Genomic DNA, 21,459 nt, shown 5'->3' with positions numbered 1-21,459 from the left:
ACACACGTAAGAAAAAAACGTTAACATACAAAACAATAATCACAATAATATATTTACAATCTCGTAACACATAAAAATATAACTTGCTAAAAAAGAGTTAGCTAACATTTGTACGTTATGAATTCATCCTAAACAAATATTCTTTGTTTGAAACACAAATCTCAAAGGCTATGCTTTTTATTCCAACAATTGCTGATCTTAAAGTCAAATAAACGTCATGGCGGCCATGTTTAAAACAGCGTTAATTATTAATTGTTTGTGGCGCCACCTACAACCACTAGGAAGACGCGTCTCTTTTTCGTGTGACGGCTACGCCTCATGTGGTGACCTACCTACCTCCTCAATACTTCCCTCCATCCGCGTTGTCCCGCGACCGGGTGTCGCGACTGTGTAATCGCCCCCTCCGTTACTTCTCAGGCATCGACTCCCAGACGACGGCGCTTTGCCCGCATAGCTTGTTTTTCTTAATTACCTTAATGACGCTTCCTTGAGCCGGCGTGCTCAGCCTGTGATCTGACTGTGGTGATTCATTCGTAGAGATCAGCAGCATGTTGCTTCGGACCCATCGTAGCCGCAGCGAAGCATTGCGTTGCTTTTAGTGATGTGCCTTGTTGTCTGGAGCAAAGAGGAGCGCTTCACATCTGACAATTTTCGAAAGAAACTGCTCTCAAGAGGCGTCGTCGGTTCGTCGCTGCATTTCGACGACGCACTCCTTCAACGTTCTGGACAAACTTTGGTGAGTCGTGCTTTCGTTTCAACGAAACTAGACTGGGCTTTTACGTACACCGGTGTTTCATTTTTCGTTCAGGAAACGTTTGTGGACTTAGTGATGGGGCTAATTACCAGGAAACTGCGCTAGCGATTATACGAATACCGCCCACTGCTTGATTTATACGTTCGGATAACTAAAATAGAAAACGAAAAACACTCTGTAATTATTGCGTCCACTGGATATTTTTTTAGTTTCAATAACCTTTATGTCTGGGTTTTTAATTAGCATACGTGTGTAGCACGTTCAGTGAAGTCGCTGTTGACAGAACCTGGAGATGCATGTGTACTCTGCCTTCTTTCCTACATGTTTCCAACACGTCTTACAAAAAAGAATGAACGATACATAATCCTTACCAGATCAATATATGTGATGCGCGTATACTGTAAGTTCTAGCGGTAGTAAGCGAAAATATAAAGAAAAATTTTTTTCCTGTAGCGATCTTGATTATCTAAGAGCATTGATTATAGTAGTAGCACATACGTACTTGATCTTATCGCTTTTCCATTTCTCAATTGCTGTGTCGAAACGCCTGCAATGCTTTGTTTTCCAAATCACGCAGGCGGCTTACCAAGAAGAAAAATAAAAAGTATTGATATGAAAAGCTTCCCCGTCAAACGGGGCAATTTTTCAACTTTTCGTCTCTGTGTGGTTTCGGATCCCGGAAAAGGGGGTTTTCTTTCTTTGTTTTTTCTCCCGTCGTTCGTATGCCATTAGCGGTGATAGTGTGACGAACCCTGTGACGCACGACTTCTCACGTTTTTGCTCTTCCTTGTAGTGTACTGTGCCGTTCTCTTATTTTAGAACGGCGTGAAAATGTGGAACGGACACGACACGATCTTCACGTGTCGCCATTCTCACGTCACGTTTTTCTTTTTTCGCGCTCTAAAGCGAACCGTAATGAACTCTCCCATCTTTCCAACTGAAGAAATGGCAGTGTTGTCTAGCTCGCTAAGGCATGAACAGGAAGAAGCACACGCAGGTAGAACAGGCCATTCCTACACAATGCCCCTGTACCTCAACTTCAACTTCACTGTGTTTCTTCCCCGACTCGCGAGGAATGTTTCTCCCATCTCGGATAGTTGGGACATCCCCCTTCCAGTGGAAAAGTACGCGTACGACTTCCGAAGGGCTTTGACGGCAAAAGAAAGAAAGAAAGGAATATGTTGTACCCGACGTTAGGAACCAAATCGGTTAACCGAACCAGACAGGCAGTTCTGTCGAAATGTTTTGCTTCCAAAAGTACGCTTGTACCGCGGCGCGTTGATGCAACTCCGACAGAACCGGAATGCTAACCGCTGTTTTACCCAAGGATCTAACTTACTGTACAATTAACGGAGTTGTTGCAATCAGTGCAGTGTCTGTTTCTTTTTTTTTTTTCTTTCCTGTTTGAAAATTCCACGAGCGCGTCAGGGCTCGATGTGGAATGCGCTAATCGCCCGTGCGCTGCAGTTCACTTGATACCAGATCGAATCGACGTGGTTGCTTGGGAGACTAGGGGTTGACTGGTGGAACTAATCGAACGGTTTGGGCGAGAGACACTTCGTTGCCTACTTGGTTGAGCTCTCCCGCCTGAGGCATGTCGTGTAGTGTGTGCAGGAGTCAGCATCACCCATCCTTTCTGGAAAGTCCTGTTCAACGTCTCACGCAAACTTCTGTGTCTCCGTTTCCGCGATCCGGCTCGCTTGTCAGGCGTTACTGGTGGCAAGTCGAGGCTTCTTCGAAGGCTACGAAAAAAACCTGGGATCGCCGCAAGGCAAGCAGCCCATTTGCACCGTCGACCTCACAGTACGCAAAGCTGATCAGTTGAAACGTTGCAGCTGTGTTCCGACATCGGTGCGCGAAAATATACGAGATCGGATGACGGCAGCTGAACGGTGAGTCGCGCTCCCAACCGTTTATGTGTCTGACCCCTGTCTACTACGTCCGATCCGAGCGAGGCCAGTGCCCTTGAAAACTGCCGGCGAAAGTCGCTGGCCCTGTGCCATGCATACGTATCGGTATTGATTGATCGAGGTAACGCATCACACGCCTCTTCGTGTACGATTCCGCGTGTCGGCGCCTGCGTACGAACGGTATGGCAGGGTACACATTGCATGACGCAAACAGCGCGTAACCGTCAAGACATGAACGGACGTTTAGCGTGGCCGGCTATTTCATTTTCGCTTGCGATACGTGTTGTCGGGGCACGTGTAGTGCATAGCAGCAGCAACACGAGGATCCTGCCAGTACTTTATCAGTCTGTAACTTGTTTCTGTCTGTGAGATTATTTGTTAATTGGAATTATAGGACACTTCCGTTATCATCGGTTATAATGCATTCCCCCTCACCCCTTCCTTTTTGGGGGGACGAAAGTCCGGAAGCGCTGAACCCTTTAAAAAATTCTGACAAATCTTATAGCGGCCTAGGTAAAGCTTCAGCTAGTTTCGATTTTTCTTTTTTTTTTCCCCAGTGTCCTGAGATCTCGTCTGTGACCTCAGGACACAGGAAAAAAAGGTCACAGGTCACGTGGGAGCACAACGTGGCAACGTTGTGCTCCCACGTGACCACCACGCTCTGTGTCATTACATCAACGAGTAGTAAACCCCAGGGATATAAAACGGTAATTCCATAGTCGTAGAAAAACAATTGTTTTAAGTTAGAAACTACTCTGAGCCGTTCACGTATATTTTCTCTCGTGTCGGGCCCTCTCATCAAAAATGTCGTGTCAGTAGTCCAGTGCACCACCGAACTCTTCGATTCGATGATCCAGTGTCGCGTTGCTTCATCATAAGGATGTCTGCCCATTAGCAGAGCGTGGACAAACGACTTTATTTTTTTCTCGTCGAGATCTGAATCATCTTGCGTTATTGTAGTGCACCTAGGCGGGCGACAGCGTTTTGCTCCACGAAACACGACACGGTGCGCAGCGGGGTTTGAAAAGCAGGTTCGACTACCTCTACAACCAGCTTTTAGGTATGCTCGGATTCGTCTTAGCCGCCGTGGTAAGGCTTAGCGGCTATGGCGTTGCGTTGCTGAGCACGGTCAAAGTCGTGGGATCAGACCACGTGGCTGTTGGGGACGTAAAGCTCCAGAATTTAATATGAATTTGGCGGCGATAGGACGCCAAATTAGAGAGATTTCAATTATAGGGCACGCAAGTGGTTTGCGTGAATCCAACGTGTGCTTGGCTTCTGCTGGAACGCAAGCAGCTTGCAAGCAGGAAGCATGCCTCTCTGGTTACGGTGGTTACGACCCGAATGTCCTGGTTTCGATACCGGCGGCGGCAGTCGCACTTCGATGTAGGCGAGATGCTACAGACCCGTACAAACCTTCCATTACGGAATATCAGATAGCCTGAGTTGCTTTTGGACTTTAAACCCCATGAACCAACCGTCTTATGGTGGCGTTAAATGACTACTATCAGTACATTAAATACTACAGGGAGAGACGCTTAATCTTGTCTCATGTGACGCACCGCTGACCTTTTGCCGAACTGGAGCTCCGGACCTGAATGGAAGCGGTGCCGATGTGTGGTTCGTGAGGAGCATGCGCAGTGGGAGATTTCATATCTCGGACGCTGCTGCCTCGTCGAAAAGCACTTGGAAGATGTAACGGCGATTGCTTTTACGGTGGTCCTCCAGTTTCGCCGTTGTCAACAGCGGAAAGCTTCGGAACGAGGCCCTGTCTCGCCAGATGGAAGGAGGGTCATGAAAGCTAGTTTCCAGTCACCGGGATGTAGCGTGCGGGAAGGTCTATTTGCACCTTAACAGCTCGTGGCCACGTGACTTGTGCACATAGGCGTGCGCACGATTCCTCATCCGGGGGGCGAAGGTACATCGCAGCGTTCTCCCTCCCTACTAAGTCAAAGCAGAGTCATTCAATGCTTCTTATGGTCACGAAACTGCCGCGTCAGTTTCATATGGAGCCATCGGCCGCCGCCAGAGGCGCAGCTGTGCTTGAGAGGCGATGCGAACGCTGCTATCGCTGGCGTTGTGTGTGGGACAGCCTCGGTGTTTTAGCTTTCTAACTTCCGCAACAGTCGCGTTGCTTTCACACTTTTACTTTTAGCACTCAGCATGCATAAATAAATTCCTGAACGAGTTTTCTGTCTTAAAATGAGCACCCGGGAGGAAAAAAAACCAGTATCAGACACGTTATTCGAAGGTCGCAGGTTCGGTCTCTGCCGGCGGCAAGTTATCTTTTCGTCCACTTTACTTTCTTCATATTTATATCCCAATTATTACAAATAACATCCCCTATACTTTCGTTGGCATTACTGTCTGTTAGTTCTCATTAATATTGTATCTAACAAAGAAAAACGAGCCCTTAAAAGTAATCTTCTTTCCTTCAGCTCAAGACATGCAGCTCGCGTTGGTATCAGCCGAAAAAATACGAACATTCGGGGATTAACAAAAAAAATACCAAGATATAATTACGAACGCCATAGCGGGGGACTTCTGAATGATTTTTGCCACCTAGGGTCAAAATGTGCCTAATTATCAGCGCACTGGTGTTGTTGCGTGTCGACCCCATCAAAATATGGCCGCTGCGGCCTCGCAAGCTCCTTTCGCCTCAACACTACGACACTACGATAGGTACAGCTTTTTAAAATTTCCTTCAAATTAAGCACCGTGCATTCGCAGCAAAGTGCCAGCGGTGCCAGTTGTAAACATAGGCAAAAACACGAGCTGTCACACGCCCATTCGTGTGGCTACGATGCGGTATAAACAGGGCGTCGGCCATGCACGCAGCTCTTCACAAGACGACTCACGTGGTCGTTTGCATAGTGGTCGCATTGTCGATGAGCGAGATTGAGGTTTGCGCTTCGTGAGATACGAAGGAAGTCCTTCAAAAATCCTTGGAGCGGCGTCAGCCTTCAGCGTTGGTTTGTCGCGTTTCAGGGACGCGGAGTCGCCGTTGATGTTAAAGTCATACGCAGTGACAATGTCCGAGGCGTCGAAATAGTTCGCACATACACGTGTATAGTTCGACTCAAAGTTAGAATCGCCACTTTCCTGCCGCGGTATGGCCCGCTTCCCTTTCTCGCGCTGCTGCTTGTCTAATGGTAAAGAAAACAACGACACCTTTCTGGTTTGCTTGTAGCCGGAACGGCACCCCGGCGCACACAACATCTGTTAAGCATCCTAGTCCTGAGGCAACGTTTACGCTAACTTAAACATATCATATCCAGCAGCTTGTCTCGCACTGCGCGAGTATTTCAATACGCGGACGGCGCAGACGATCGCCCCTGTGGCGCAGCGGCGGCGCGTTGCGGCATTTTAGAGCAGCGTATGAAGCTCGCCCATAGCGTGACGGCGCAGTTTCGTGACCATAAAGAGAATCTGGTCAAAGTAAGGGGCAGACTTTGCCCCCCCCCCCCCCCCCCCCATCCCTTTCGCGCACGCCTATGCTTGTGCAGAAACGTCAAGTACGATATGTCATATCACCGCCGTACAATTTGCGTGAAAGTCAGGGTTCTGCATGTCGTCGCATTATTTTCCAGTGTCAGCTACTTTTCCAGTGTCAGTGGTTGGCCCGTGTCACTGGAGGCAGTAACATATTGCTGTGCCACTTCGCGGTTGGCACTGTTTTGCCAGCATCACTACCGCCAGAGCCAGAATCGACAGTGACGTGCCGCTCTGCAAGTGACGTTCAGGTCACGTGACACCGAGCTGTTCAGGTGCAAATAGATGCTGTCGTAGCATGCACGAAATTACATAGAATATGCCACGCGGCGTTTTCAAAAAGAAACATTGCAGTGGAATTTCGTCTTGGCCCCGGGATCGAACTCGGGGCCAAAGTTTTTCCGGGCGATCGCTGACCCAACCTAACCTAACCATGACGCTGGCAGATCGTATCGTGAGGCCGAATTAGTTCACAAATCGAAGTACAAGGATGCTATATAAGTTCTTCGATAGCCCGCCAGGTGGAGGAAGCTCCGTGATGAAGCGGCAAAAGGAATCCGTGCGGGTTTGTCAGTGTGCATACGTGTCTGTGTATTGAACGACCGCACAATGTCACGTCATAGTGTGATTGACAGAACCCAGCCGCCATCGAGAATGTTTATAAACGTTACTGAGTCGTGTTTACGTCGTTCTGCGAACTAAACGATTTCCACTCAGATGTGCGTTCTCGTGGTAAAGAACGACTTTACTTACGCTGCGGATCGGTCGAAGTTTTTGCCCGTGCACGGCTTGCACTGAAGTATATATCGTAGCCACCATCACCAGCTCGGTGAAAAAGCTGCGTTTTGTTTGGTTGCGTGAAAGTCAATTTACGGCGAAACTGTAAATGACTCGGTGCGATTTCTTGGTGTGCAGCGACAGGAAACTCCTGCAGAAATAAACTGACAACCTGGTGGGCCTCGATTTGAACCCGGGCTTCAACGCTCCAAAGGCGAGTGTCTTCACCACTGGGCTACACACGCCCATGCTTGCAGAGAGTGAATTATATGTGAACCATACGAATGCACCCGGAGTTAAAAACAAATGTAAAGCGAGAGCACTTTCCATGAAGGCTTCGTCGAGCGCTCGTGTGTCTCTTTCTTGTCCTTGTCTTTTGTGCGCGCTAAAAAAGTTTAAGTATGGATACATACCAACTTGCCCAGTTATCTGTCTTACTGCCTTACGGCTTCATCGACTTTCGTGGTAGTTGCAGGGCGAGGTTTATAGTTGACATGGAGAACTGTACACATCAGTAAATTGAAAGAGCGTATGCTTGGGCAGGTTGGTAACTCATGTTTCACTTTTCTGAGCGCACAAAAGAACAAGGACGAAAAACGACGTGTACACAGCGCTGTGTCCTCGTCGTTTTTCGTCCTTGTTCTTTTGTGCGCTCAAAAAAGCGAAACATCAGTAAAATACCGGCCTTGCGAAAGTGTCATGCAAGCATGCGTTTGAACGCTAGAAAGAAGAACACGTCATGCCGATGCCGCCCAGTGCTGACCCAGGCAGTAAATGAGTTCATACGTTTGTTGAAAATTCTGTGTAACGTCTGTGTCATGGGCTAAACAGCTTAGCTGGTCGCCCACCGTCACAGAGCGTAATGCCCCCCCCCCCTTTTTTTTTGTGAATGTCATATGGATGCATTTTCGCAGTGAAGGGAAAGCTGCGGGGGCGGAGCTACTGCACATGTATTGCTGCGCGATGTAGTCCAATTCAGCGCGCGCTGCAAATTTAGTTTTGGTTTGTAAACCTTTCGTATCTACTGTGACGGCCGTTTGATTATTTGAGTGGCCGTCACAGGCTTAGACAGCCATTTGTTAGTTAACTTCGTCACAAGTTCTTTCGGCGAGTCGTCGGGAACGCTGGAGGGTGACGAGCGCTCACCTGAAGGCGAAGGCGCCATTTCGACTGTGAGGTGCACGTAAAAGGTGCGACGTTTTCGCAGGCGCAAAAACGCGAAATGAAACTGCATGAAATAAAACAAATATAAATATCTCCTTGGTGCGTGCTGACCCTCTTTTTAAATAGCGTCCCGTAGAAAATAATGTTGTTGTTTGTTTATTCTCACGCAGAAAACACGGACGCAGTTATGGGACTATATTCTTCAGCGGTAGCACACGCGTAGTTCGGCTCTGTAGCCTTCCCTTCATTGCTAAGTTGTCCGCGAGTTAGTAAACCCTTTCGGGCCCCAAGGTCTTTCAGTCTTTTGTACACGGGCTTTGCGAACAGCAGAAAGCTGAGGGAGTACAATAAAACGCAAGAGCTTGGGGTCCCCAGCACGAAAACTCTCTCAGTGACAAACAACGTTGTAATAATAACAATATGCAGGAGATTGTTCTAGCTGAGCTGTTGCTTTTTACAAATCAAGTAATGGACCAGCTGCAACAGTCAGTTTTTTTCATTGACTCAAGTTTCGTCCACGTGCATAGTTTATTCACCTTGTTTTTTCGTTATTTATTAACACGTACAATACGCTCAGATTTTCATTACTCCTCCAGGATACGAACGCTGACTAAAAAGAAGTTTTATTATCTCACGTTAGTGTCAGAAGTTCTTTCTCTCTCACTGATGTACGAAGTCCAGATGGCAACCACGTGCCATGTAACGCGCGGTTCGGTCACTAACCCTACCGTTTGTTTATCAGACAGGAAAAAGACAAATGCAGACAGTCGCGGATCAAGCGTCCCGCACCGTTTTCATTATCCACGGGCACAGCCCCCCATCCCTCCACCCGCTCTTCCTTCTTCTTTCTCCCCCTCTCTGTCTATATTTTAGAACGACAGGAAGTTTAGCTAGTCAGCTAGCAGCACGAACGCGTACGTTCGTGTTGTATCGTTATCTTCTCCTGTGTCCGTGTTTTCACGCCCACCCATTCTTGTGATGTGTCTCCATTTTTTTCTCATGTAACACGCCATGCAAGCGCTTCTATGTCATTCTGAGACGTGCTACGCAAGCCGTAATACGTGCACACGTGCGAAAGCCATGCTGGTATGTGCGCCCAAGATGTGGCCATCACCACACGCATTTGCAGCGCCGTCGGTCAGGTAGGTTCGTCGAAGAAACCCCTCCTGGCGCTGGAACCTGTTCGGTCCCGCCTTGCTTTCTTTGTTGTTGTTTTTTATTGCGATGGCAATTACATGAACACTCGGGGCACATTTTTGCCGTCGCCGTCACGTTACATATAAAGAACAGGTCGATAACGTCGCACTGCGCGTCGTTTGTTCTGTGTGCGAGCGAAAGCTTGCGAAGGCTGCAGACGGGCGCGGCTCAAACAGAGCGGCCGGCTCCGTCGGGCGGAGGAGTATGAGGTGGGGTGGCTACGTCGCTCGGGCAGCGACTGCGAACTTTGATCAAAAGGGCGCGTTCGCACTCTCGACTGGAATTAGTAGACGGCTCAAACCCTTGTACGGGCGATGTTCTCACTGCTCACTTCGCGTTGAAGCTACAGACAGCGTCAAAACCGTTTCGCACCCTGGAGCGACCGTATTCCCTTATGCCAGCGTTTTGTAAAGTTACCCCAGATCGGATCCTAACGGAGTTAGCTGCTAGCCTTACTTCGTATAACATCCCAGTTCGTTGCTATTCCATTCATTGCTTCGCTCATGCGACGAAACTGTTGACTTTTTTGTCCGCGTGATTATGCAGGAACTGATAGGGCGATAACTGATCGGTCGCAGATTTAGGCACCAGTAGCAGGAGGATATCCGCGCGGCACGGAAAATCACAGTAGGAAAAAGAAAAAGAAAAGCGGTCTTGTTACCTTTTTCGAGTTGACTGTAGGCGCACGCGTATGTTTCCTGGAAGAAACACTCTTGTGACTCCGTAACCTCCTTTGTTCGAGTAAATATTTTCTTCCGTTCAGTGTTTACGCCGCAGAAATTCCTGGCTCGGCAGGCTGCGCTCGTGTTCCTGTACTTCATACATTATTTCGAAGGGGGGAAATGACGTCAGCCTCAGCCTTACACTGTCTGATGCCCTCCGAGTTGAAGATGCAAGGGACTGCTGCGGCAGGTCATAACTGAACATTGATTTCACCTTTATTCAGAACGCATGTGTAGCGGGCCTGCTGGCGTTGAAATTTCAGGAGTCGCTTTGCCGCTGCACTTGAGTTGAAAGCAGGTGAAGGGAACGCCGACGAGAATGTCATTGATGATTTTCCAGATAATTTAGGGAGACAAAGGGGCCGGGGAAGTGGAGGAGGTTTCGTACAGTCCCATTGATACTTTAGGTTATCTTTGCCCCCCCCCCCCTCCTTTTTTTCTTTTTCTGTTTTCTTTTTTTGGCCCTATGGTCATGAGGGTCGAGCAGTTGGTCTTGGTGAGGCACTGCATAATACTTTTTACCGTAGATGTCCTTCAGACACATAAGGACGACTACTGCCGGCATGCCTTGCGGTAGCTGTGGCCTAGTGAACGTGTGAAATCGACAGGGTTCAAGTCGTTTATTACTCTCTCTCTCTCTCTCGAAGAACCTTCTTTTTGCGCACGATGTAATTACTGAGGCAGCATATATAAGCTGTCACGGACTGTGAATACGAGATTGATGGTTCGATTCCCAACACTGGCGACACCCTTCACCACTATTCATATGGAAATAGTAAGGCAAAAAATAAACATCAAAAGATAATTGACTGATTTGTTTATTTACGGATACTGCAGCCCATATCTGGGCTGTCGCAGGATAGGGGGAATACAACGTATGGCGTATACAAACATAAAAAAGTACAGAAACATATGAGGACGTGGATATAGAGAGAAACCATTAGCAGCCGCGAATTCATTCTCTGTCAAGCAAAGGGTCGTAACCGGCACATCATTCTCGAGTTCAATAGTATTTGGAAAAAAACTGCACTTAAAGGGTTTTGTGCGAGCGGAAAGGACCGATAAGTTTAGCTGATTACTGCTTTTGTTACCAGGGGCTTTGCATGTGATAAATGTATGTTAGGGGAAGATTAATTTCGGTGCCTCTGATAATCATTGCCTTAGTCAGCCTGTCTCATGGCCAGTGCAGGGCAAAAAAGCTCTGCTATCTTTAACTGCAGCTGTCTAGCGAGAACAGACTGCACGTTTGCTAATTTCCTCACACCGCCATATCATCTGCCACTATTCACTGCGTTTCCTTTCCCTTTGGAGTTGACATACACGCTGATGAAGAATCGTTTATCTGCGGCGCGCATTGTATTAGCCTCGCACGAAATTCGCGCTTTCCACTTAATCTCGTGACAAACACATGAACCATAGCACAGCCACCTTTACTTATGAAACTGTACAGCCCACATATTCTCACTTAACTCATCTTCCCGGTAACCAAAATTAGCTATACAGATAGCTTGCACGTGACGTGCACTTCACGATGGTGGCTTTGAAGAAAAAAAAGTTGCTCTTAACCCGCTTCAATCTTGTAACGACGTAGCAGGAACGCCTCTGTGCGTGAATAGCGAAAAAATATGCATGTGATGTTTTGATAAAATTAATGTGACATCGCAAACGTCGCGTCCCCCCGTGCTGGTGCTCCAACACGGCGCTTTCCGTGACGTCAGTGCAAGCCATCTATACAATGCTCCGTTGCATTTACTACGTGCACGTCCCGTACGTCCGAAGCACCGCGTATGTCAATTGGCGTTTGAGCGAGAACTTTAGTGGGAGGCACGAGTGCCAGCTTTGCGAGGTGTGTGGTAGTTGAGCTATCTTTGTCTTTTTTTTTTTATATAAATAAAAAGGGAGAAGAGACGAGACATCGAGATTCACAAGCCCAACAAGAAGCTCCTGTAGTGGTTGCGCAGGTGCGTTGTTGTTGAATGGAGGGGCCGAAAAAGAAAGGGAGGGCTGCTGTCAGTGTGCGCGCGCTGACGCGCGTTACAAAAATAGCGATTGCGCAAGACAAGCGCAGATGTTTACTGTATAGTTGACCCTGCGCACTGCCAAGTCTCAACACGTTGTGGCGCGGCCGGCTGCTTCAGCTCTTACGGTATTGATTACCGAAGCTGAACACGCTATCGCTGCACTGCACGCTTCGAGAACGAAGCAAATGTGTTTCCTCACCGTGTATTAACTGCAGGAGGGAAGTCGCGAGACGCGCCGCTTTCGACAACTGTGGGCGCCGCAACTCTCGTTGGAAATAGCTCATTCCATTCATATAACAGGTGTATAACCTAACTCGGCGCGCCAAGATGCAACGAGATGGAGACGGCGCCGCGCTTGCTGATGTATTAGCAAACGCCGCCTCGAGAAAGCGGCTGTGCACGTACACCGCGAGCTCTTACATCAGCATATCTGCCCTGTAATCGACTGAAGGCTTCCTATCCGCTGCCTGCAGAGTTATATCCGCAAAGCGGTCGTGTGGTCGCCACTCTTACTATCTCACAATGGTTCTAAATGTAGGCCGAGTAGTACCGTACCATCAGCAACAGAAGCAGGAAAAACGCACGGCTTCTTCCTACGGTCCTTGCGGCTTACGCCAGTATAGATACGACTGTCTCCTCCTCCTCGCCGCTGTACAGTCTTCATTACACGCACACTCCGGAGCGGTAATAGCCGACAGCTTTTGCCGCAAATAGATTAGCCCGGCTATATCTTCCAGAGATTTTGTAATGATGGCCCAGTTTCCTGTGACAAGAAAGTCGCGCTCGACTGTCTTCTCTAAAAGACGCGCCGTGATCTGGATAATTATCTCGGCACAGTTTTCTTTTTCTTTCGCTTCGTCCCTGCACCGGCGGCGGTGCCTTGGGCGTCGCCTTTCCTGCTGCTCTCCTCCGGCGGAAGTTAGGGTTTTCTGGGCCCGTCACTGAGGCTATCACTTGTGTTCGCGCATGCGCCGCACACTGTAGCGAGTCTCCAGTCGGTATTTTTTTTTTTTTCCTTGTACGAGTAGTGCGTAAGCGCCGTTTCAGCCTTCGAGAGTGCTCGGCTCCCACCTATCCGTGCACGGTGTGCATAATCGCGTGATCCATTGTGCCGCAATGCAGAGCCGGAAAGCGAGCAGGATATCTTTCTCTCTCTCTCTCTCTCTCTTTCTCTGTTTTGACGAGGCTAACGAGGTCTAACTCGTATGCATTCGTGATACGCGGAACTCTAGCTTTGGCGAAGTGAAGTTGTACACACCGAAGCCGAAGCAGCGCCGATCCTTCGACTATGCTCGTTTCTCTTCTATATATATATATATATATATATATATATATATATATATATATATATATATATATATATATATATATATATATATATATATATATACTCCATCTCGGCACCTGGGCGTTCTTTCTCTTCACATTTGATTCATGTGGAACACCGCGGCACCACCCATCAATCGATAGTGACGACGGCGAGCAGAGGTTTGCGGAAACGTTTCGCCCGATTCTCCGCGTTGCGACGCGCGCTTTTACGCGCACTCGCTGCTCCTTTAAAATCCCCATCGACCCGCTGCACGCTCGCGACGTCTCTGTAGATACTATCGGTGTATACAGCGCTGCGGAGGCTTGTACCAGGCAGAAAAAAAACGTATGTAACACTAACGTGGACGTGGACGTTTTTATAACCGGGTTGTTTCGTAGGAAAATGGGAGGAGGGCTCATGCATAAAAACGACCGCACGCAGGGTGATGTATATGTAATGTAAACGGCGGTTTACTTAGAGGACTATACATAGACAGAAGAACTGAAGGAAAATTTTACTTTTGCGCTCCAAAAAAAAAAAAAAAAAGAGTATGTGTTACTCTTTTTGGTTTGTCCTGACTTGCCACATATACGAGTCGCTTTAAAGAGACACGGGAACTCTCTTTGGAGATTGTCGGAGAGTCGTGGGGCTGAAAAGACAGTCATTGTGTCTCTTCAAAGAGAGTCATACACGTGGAAAGTCAGGATAAGAGTAACACATACTTTTTTTTTTTTTCTTAGAGCGTGGATGTACTCTAACTGTCCAGCGTGAGCGGCTCTTAATGGCGTTCAGCAGTAGGCGTGGGAGCAGAGAGGTAAAGAGAGAGGGAGAGAGATAACAGAGGGGAACTATTTACGTACGTACGCTGGAGGGTATTTAGATCGTTGCAGAGAACAATGCGCGAAACAGTAAAAACGGGCAAAGCGAAAAGAGGCGAATATATGTGTCCATTGTATCGTTACTGCGAATTATCAGCGGCAGCGCATGGTAACGACAGGCCCTCAGGAAAGTATGCTCTCAGGAAAGTATGGCATAAGTGTGTGCGAGCTCTCGGCCTCGGAGGAGTTTCTGTGATGGGTGACCAGCAAAATCCGGGACCATCGGACATATATCGTATCGATAGGTTCCGACAATAGAAGTCAAGGCGAAGTTGTAAATGGCTGGGTCAAAACAAATGCGAGTTATATATATATATATATATATATATATATATATATATATATATATATATATATATATATATATATATATATATATATATATATACCTGTATATAATGCACGTTGAATAATGCGTCATACGTTTAGACTGATGGGCTAGTTGTTAGTTTCGAACCTACGACCCCTCGCTCCGCAGCGCGCTGCCTTAGGCAATTACGCCTTGCCTACGGCATAATACAAACGCACGTGGCGTTAGATAAAACCAACGCCTCCTCTTTTTTTTTTTTCACGTTCTGATCATAATTTTCTGCGTGTGGGGGTTCCCGCAGTACACGGACACACTTTCGCTGCGTTCTTATGTAAAATAAACTAGTTATTAGAATAACTTCCAAGTTCATTGTCGTATTCGACTTGTTTGTAGTATACCTCTGCAGCGCTGTATCCCAATAATGCTATTCCAATAAACTCAAACACCGCCAGGACTTAATCATTGGATATACGGTGCTCTTCTAATGAGCAAGAAGTCGCGAGTTCGCGTTTCGAGTAGGCGAAATTCGAAAGCGTGTGTGCACGTAAATTTCGGCGCGTACTAGAGAACACCTCCGGTGATTTTTAGATGTCCACTGAAGTCGATAACATTTCTCAATATATGTTATCTTTTCTACTCTCTTGATCTGTACCTAGCGATACGGTTGCAATTTCTACAGTGTTTTCTTGGAAACATTTCGGCGCGCACACAAAAGACGAAAACGAAAGGCGAGAAGACAAACGGGCGCGAACTCACAACTCAGTTTATTGAAGGAAGTACACGAAATATATAACCCAGGGTAGCTCAAGAGCGCATGTGCGTAAAAAGAATCAAACAAACAAACAAGCAAAACATAAGGAAACAAAAGAAAAACACATCATGACAGTAATTTTGCAGAAGTATCTACAATGTGCAGTAGATTGTAAAAGTCAACTGCTACTCAAAATGGTGAACTCCTTGTCAGTTAGTGCAATCGATGGGTTGCTTACGCATTTATCAGCACACCTTCTAATATGTGCTGATAAATGCGTAAGCAACCCATCGATTGCACTAACTGACAAGGAGTTCACCATTTTGAGTAGCAGTTGACTTTTACAATCTACTGCACATTGTAGATACTTCTGCAAAATTACTGTCATGATGTGTTTTTCTTTTGTTTCCTTATGTTTTGCTTGTTTGTTTGTTTGATTCTTTTTACGCACATGCGCTCTTGAGCTACCCTGGGTTATATATTTCGTGTACTTCCTTCAATAAACTGAGTTGTGAGTTCGCGCCCGTTTGTCTTCTCGCCTTTCGTTTTCGTCTTTTGTGTGCGCGCCGAAATGTTTCCAAGAATGTCCTCAAACCAACTCGCCCAGCTATCCAGGCTATTACAATCTATAGTGTTCTTGAAAATGAATTCTAACGATTGTCGCACGTTCCCTAATCATTCTCTCGAATGTGGGATTGTTTACGATCCACCCTCTGTTTGTTACGTCGGATCCCATCACGGCGACCCTTCAGCGCATTTATTGTCGCCGCAGTTGCGGTTGTCAAGCTCCGTAGAGCTTGCATGCACAGCTCGCCGTGTCGTCAGTTGTCATCGCCCGCTTCACTTTTCTTGCGCTAACACCACGTGTACTGTGTTTGCATTACGGTGGGATAGGTTGTGACGTCATCGTAGACACATGAGGCAGCTACCTGTTTCGGTTTCGGTATCGGCGCATTCATTCTTTTTTTTTTATGTTATGAGGTCATTATCGAGTTTCTAAACGAACTGAACCACCTCATTGTTTACACGGCTGTTAATACCATTTGAAAACGGCGATCGCCCGAATTGTCCTTTAACGACCCTCACTGGTGTGGTCTTGACTTGCAGAGTTCTCATATGCAACGGCTCTCGTGGCCTCTGTCTTGTTTTGGGACATTGAACCGCGTCAGTCAGTCGGTCGCTCACTAATTACTTAATAATTAATTGCTAAAAGCGAACATATGTCACTCGAAAGTCGCAGTCTCTTCTGGCCGCCTCACTGATCGCTGTAAGAAAACGTATGTGCTCGAGCATGACCTTTTGCGGTATTCTTGAAACTGTGCCTCTACACTAGCTGAAATGATTCACTAGCGTGGGTTCGCACTGCTTGAAGCGCGAGAAGGCCTATTTGTAACGGCCATGAGTAGTGCAGTAGCAGTAGTAATAAAAGTTTATTGCGTGAAGGGGATTGAAGGGTCAGTGGGTGTGGTCCTCAATATAGGGCTCCACTGACCTTTGCGGGTCGCTGGGCTTGGTCAAGGAGGGCCAGTCCGCTCTCCGTCTCCATGTTAGCAAGCCGGGTCTCCCACTACCCATTTCTGGATATGTGCCCCAATTTGGGGGAATTGATAGTCGGTGTGCCGCGAATTGCATTCCCACGTAATGTGGGCAAGAGTGGGCTGTATAGCTTCGGAAAACGACAGAAGTCGAGCCATTCGCGTCTCCGTTGGGTTTGACCTTTTTGCAACGGCAAGCGAGAAGTGCTTCGAGGCTGCCATATATTTATGCGCTGAATAATATTGTGACCAGTTGATATAGTTTAAGAAATTTGAGAGATATTCGGGCAGCCTGTGTTTCTCTTTATCTTCTTTTCGTCAATGCCCCATGTTTTGACGCTCGACATTGCAGCCAAGTACCTTTGGGCTTCGCTTGGCTGTTAAAGGCTCGTTGTGTGAAGACAGCGTTGGAGTGACATACCTGCATATACGTGTGACATGACGTAGCATAAAACTTATTCCGACATAATTAAGAAAGTTATAGTTTGGCTAAAGTCTTCATAGTACTGTCACAATTATAGCATATCATACCGCAGCCGATAGAGGTAGTAACGTTTACTAACTCGTCACGTACGCAAGTAGTAACCTCTAATAACCCTGGCACGCTAAGTAGTAACGACTGTACTTACTACCTCCCATATATTTCTAAAGGAGCAAACGTTAGCGAAACGTAGTAAGCGTGTCAAGGGGTAGTAAATGCTGCAGTTACTACCTTTTTTACTTTTTTTTTAGAGTGTAAGCATCTGCTTTTGTGGAATCGTGATTGAGACGATTTCGGCAGCCGTGCCTCGTGATTACGACCGTTGTCAATATGGGCGAATAGAAATAAGCACAACTTTTTCGCAGCACAATAACATATGGCCATTCCGTTTGTGCATAAATTTTAATGCACCTGTGCTTCTCATTGTAACGCAAATGACCTGTCAAAGTCGGAGGAAGATAAGAGACAGCGGCGTGTGGGGGGCAGTACGTGTTTTTGTGTCATCAACGCGTGCAGGTGGCGTCGATCGTAGGAATGGAACGTCGCTGGGCAATCATTCTGCTTGACGAATTTCGAGGGATGCATAGGAACTAAAGGGAGTGTTTACGTCTATACATCAGGTGCTGCCTTATCTGCTTTTCTGTAGAGGTCGGTAGCCGCGTGTACATCAGTCTGACCATCAGTCTTTCCATGCATTTTCTCTTGGCGTGTTATGCAAATGGCTGCCATGCAGAACATATTCGGCAAGAAATTAGCATCGAATGCTTCCTTAACAAGTGCTACTACTTTGTGAAATGCTCTAAACCATTTCGGCACTAAGAGCTCTTGAAGTCCCCGTCATCTTATAATTGCGCGGGCTTCGTATCATCAGGGAAGCTATACGGAGGCCCGAATGTGCAAACCATAGTCTTCATCGCTATGTGCTTTTTTTCTAGCATGAGCTTATGCGAAGACGTACTGCAAATGCCTCTTACTTCACAGCTCGGTAACTTCTACAGTTTCCACAGTCTGAAAGCTTGCAAAGCTTAAGAACACCATTATTTACTTACCTACTCTGATCGCACCTACTGTGGGTGCAGCTCAGCGGCTAAGGTGTCTCGCGACTATGCACGAGGACGCCGGTTCGACTCTCGACAGCGGCGGTCGCATTTCGATGGAAACAAATCCGGAACTTCCCGCGTACTTAGACTTAGATGCACGTTGAATAACCCCAGGTGGTCAAACTTAAGCCAGAGTCAGACGTTACAGAAAATAACTGATTACAATTACAATTACTTCCTTTAAAATGTAATTGATTAGAGTGAACAATTTCAGCCCCAAAAAAGTAACTGAGCAATTACAGAAATGTAATCGATTACTTTTGTGTTACTTCACAATTTTATTGCCGTAACACAATAACACAAGCTCACTCAAACTACAACGAACTACGGTGGCTTGCATGGTAGAGAGAAGGCTGGAAGGCTCACTGGGGCCTCTGATATAGTGTTACACGTGGTTAGCTTTCAGCGGGAGTTGTTTTTCAAAGTTGTCGTCGCTGATTCTTCCACGTTTCCTCGTTAAGATGTCAGCTGCTACACTGGACACTCTCTCAATGCATGTGTTGGATGGAAGGGCGGTATTGTAACGCAGGAGCACCTTGCGCATCAGATCGTAGTTGCGCAGTGCTTCGATGATAGTGCCCATGTCCTCTATGAAGCGTCGGGTGAGGCATTGCAGGTAAGCCCAGGGAAAAGGTAAAAAAATAGGCTGTGTAGGGACCCCCGTCTGACAGGATGGGGGGGGTCCCTACAGAGTGGTCGCATATTTTTCGGGACGAGAACCGCCGTAGAAGACTGGTTACAACTTGATTTGGGAAAAAAAAGTAATTGATTACCGGTTATCAGTTACAAAAAATGCAATTGAATTATCCAGAACGTTACAGTTTCAAAAAAAAAAAAAAAGGAATCGATTACTTGTAACGCGTTACGTACAGCTCTGGTGGAAGTCCGTCACTACGGCATGCCTCATGATCATATCGTGGTTGCGACACGTAAAACCCCGGAATTATATATATATATATATATATATATATATATATATATATATATATATATATATATATATATATATATATATATATATATATATATATTGCTACTTCGATCACGGGCCACCCCGCCACGGTGGTCTATTAGTGGTTATGGCGCTCGATTGCTGATTCGAAGGTCGCGGGGTCGAATCCCGGCAGCGGCGGCCGCATTTCGATGGAGATGAAATGCTGGAGGCCCGTGTACTTAGATTTAAGTGCACGTTAAACACCAGACGGTCGAAATTTCCGGAGCCCTCCACTCGACGGTGTCTCTGATAATCGTGTCGTGGTTTTGGAACCCCAACAGTTATTATACCATTATCGATTGCGGGCCAGCCGAAAGTCCGTGCATGGGATCCTCTATCCAAGGCAAATCTTTGTCCCCACACAGTTTATTCGTTCGCGATATAGGACTGGTCTCTGGTTATCAGAATGCGCGAACGTGCGCGCTTCAATCGGTCAAGGAGCACGTACCGTATTTACTCGAATCTAGGCCGGCCCCGACTGTACGCCGACCCCCGAAATGCGCAAGGCCAGAAAAAAAGAAAAAAAAAACTTAATCATTGTACTCGAATCTAAGCCGACCCCCCACTTTCGCACATCGTTTTTTCGAAAAAAAAAAAAACATTGGCTTAGATTCGAATAAATACGGTATATGTAGCACGCGTATGAGTTGCAAATGTTTATGTTGCTTAACTTACAGATGTATCTATCAGTCCGCATTATACTAAATAACTGAGGAGCCCTGAAGTACAAGGAAGGACGCAGAAGCTTATTTCCCATTTCACCTGTAACAGACCCGTTTCCCATGGCAACTTCCTTCGTCAGACCAATTAGCCAGCATTACCGCCACGGTCGTTTGTATTAGCATGCAGGACAAGCGTTTCGGCGGTCACGTCTCTGAATTCGTGGAAGCCCTCCGAAGCCAAGCCTATAGGATACAGCATGCTTAGCTGCCCGCATGATGCATACAAATTCCGATTGTCACGTATCTGTCCATCTCCGTTTGTGCAAGCGCATTTTTGTCACCGTCCACCGCTCCACGCGCACGGGGCCTTGTTTACCTCGAGGTCACGTGTTTAGGGGTGTCAAGGGAGCGCATTAAACCCGCGTCCCCGTGTGACGTCGTCGAGGATGCTCCAGCGGCTCGCGAGCAGCACCATCGTCGTTGCCGGTGGACGCGCAATCCTGGCGCAATTTGTCATGACTGGAGCACCGTCTCTGTACGAATTCAAGCGCTGCCTTTGCCATTGTGTCGTACGAAGGACTAGCAATTGCGTTTAAGCGGTCACCACGGTCAACACAGCCAGCACAGAGCGCGCGTACTTGTGCATATGGAGCAGCTTGTGGTTCTTGTGCATGCGTGGTGCGTTGAGAAAGGACGCGCCTTTTTTTCTTCTTTCCTTTTTTTCGCGCTTGGGGATTGTGTGCCACTGCAGGCACGTGTAAACGGCGTCGTGCGCGTACAGGATGACGCAGGCACGTCGACGCACGTTGACGACGTCGTACGCGGAGTTCCCCGGTAAGGAAGAGAAAGCTCAAGGACGCGTCGTTGATTGATCGTATATCGGAGATTTCCGAAGTTGCCAGCGCGTGCAGAAACAATTAACCCCTCGCTGCGTCTTTTGCTTTTGGATGGGCTCTTGCTGTATTAATCGGGAGCTGAGAACTCTGCTTGCGACATGCATGTGTCTAGCGCAGTCGTGCCTTTTTTTCGCAAGTACGGCTCGAAAGGTGTACGTGCCTGCCCGCTGTTCACGTTCCTATTGCGCTATAGAAGGTGACGCGATAGAAGCGTGTGATATCGGAACGACAGGCTTCGGCTACTGAACAGGATTCCGTCGTTTGCCAGAGAGGAGACGGGTGTGGTGTGATATATGTATATTGCGATTCGTAACTAGGTGTAGATTGTCACACTTTTGTCCCGCACACGGTCGCGTAGCTGTAGCTTTTACGTTTTGTTTTGTTGGATCCCGAAATTAGTGAGTGAGTGAGTGAGTGAGTGAGTGAGTGAGTGAGTGAGTGAGTGAGTGAGTGAGTGAGTGAGTGAGTGAGTGAGTGAGTGAGTGAGTGAGTGAGTGAGTGAGTGA

General features: G+C 47.2%; 1 protein-coding gene across 1 annotated transcript in view; it reads left to right on the top strand.

Moving 5' to 3' along the window:
- Window positions 1-377: 377 nt before the first annotated feature.
- LOC119389523 (3-hydroxy-3-methylglutaryl-coenzyme A reductase) overlaps window positions 378-21,459 on the top strand; it is a 71,893-nt gene continuing 50,811 nt past the window's right edge. Inside the window, exon 1 of the mRNA XM_037656831.1 lies at window positions 378-736. The gene's annotated coding sequence lies outside the window, so the exon portion shown is untranslated. The remainder of the gene's footprint in view (window positions 737-21,459) is intronic.

Source organism: Rhipicephalus sanguineus, chromosome 4 (assembly GCF_013339695.2).
Source record: "Rhipicephalus sanguineus isolate Rsan-2018 chromosome 4, BIME_Rsan_1.4, whole genome shotgun sequence".
NCBI lineage: Eukaryota > Metazoa > Arthropoda > Arachnida > Ixodida > Ixodidae > Rhipicephalus > Rhipicephalus sanguineus.
This window is presented reverse-complemented; position numbering and strand designations above follow the sequence as displayed.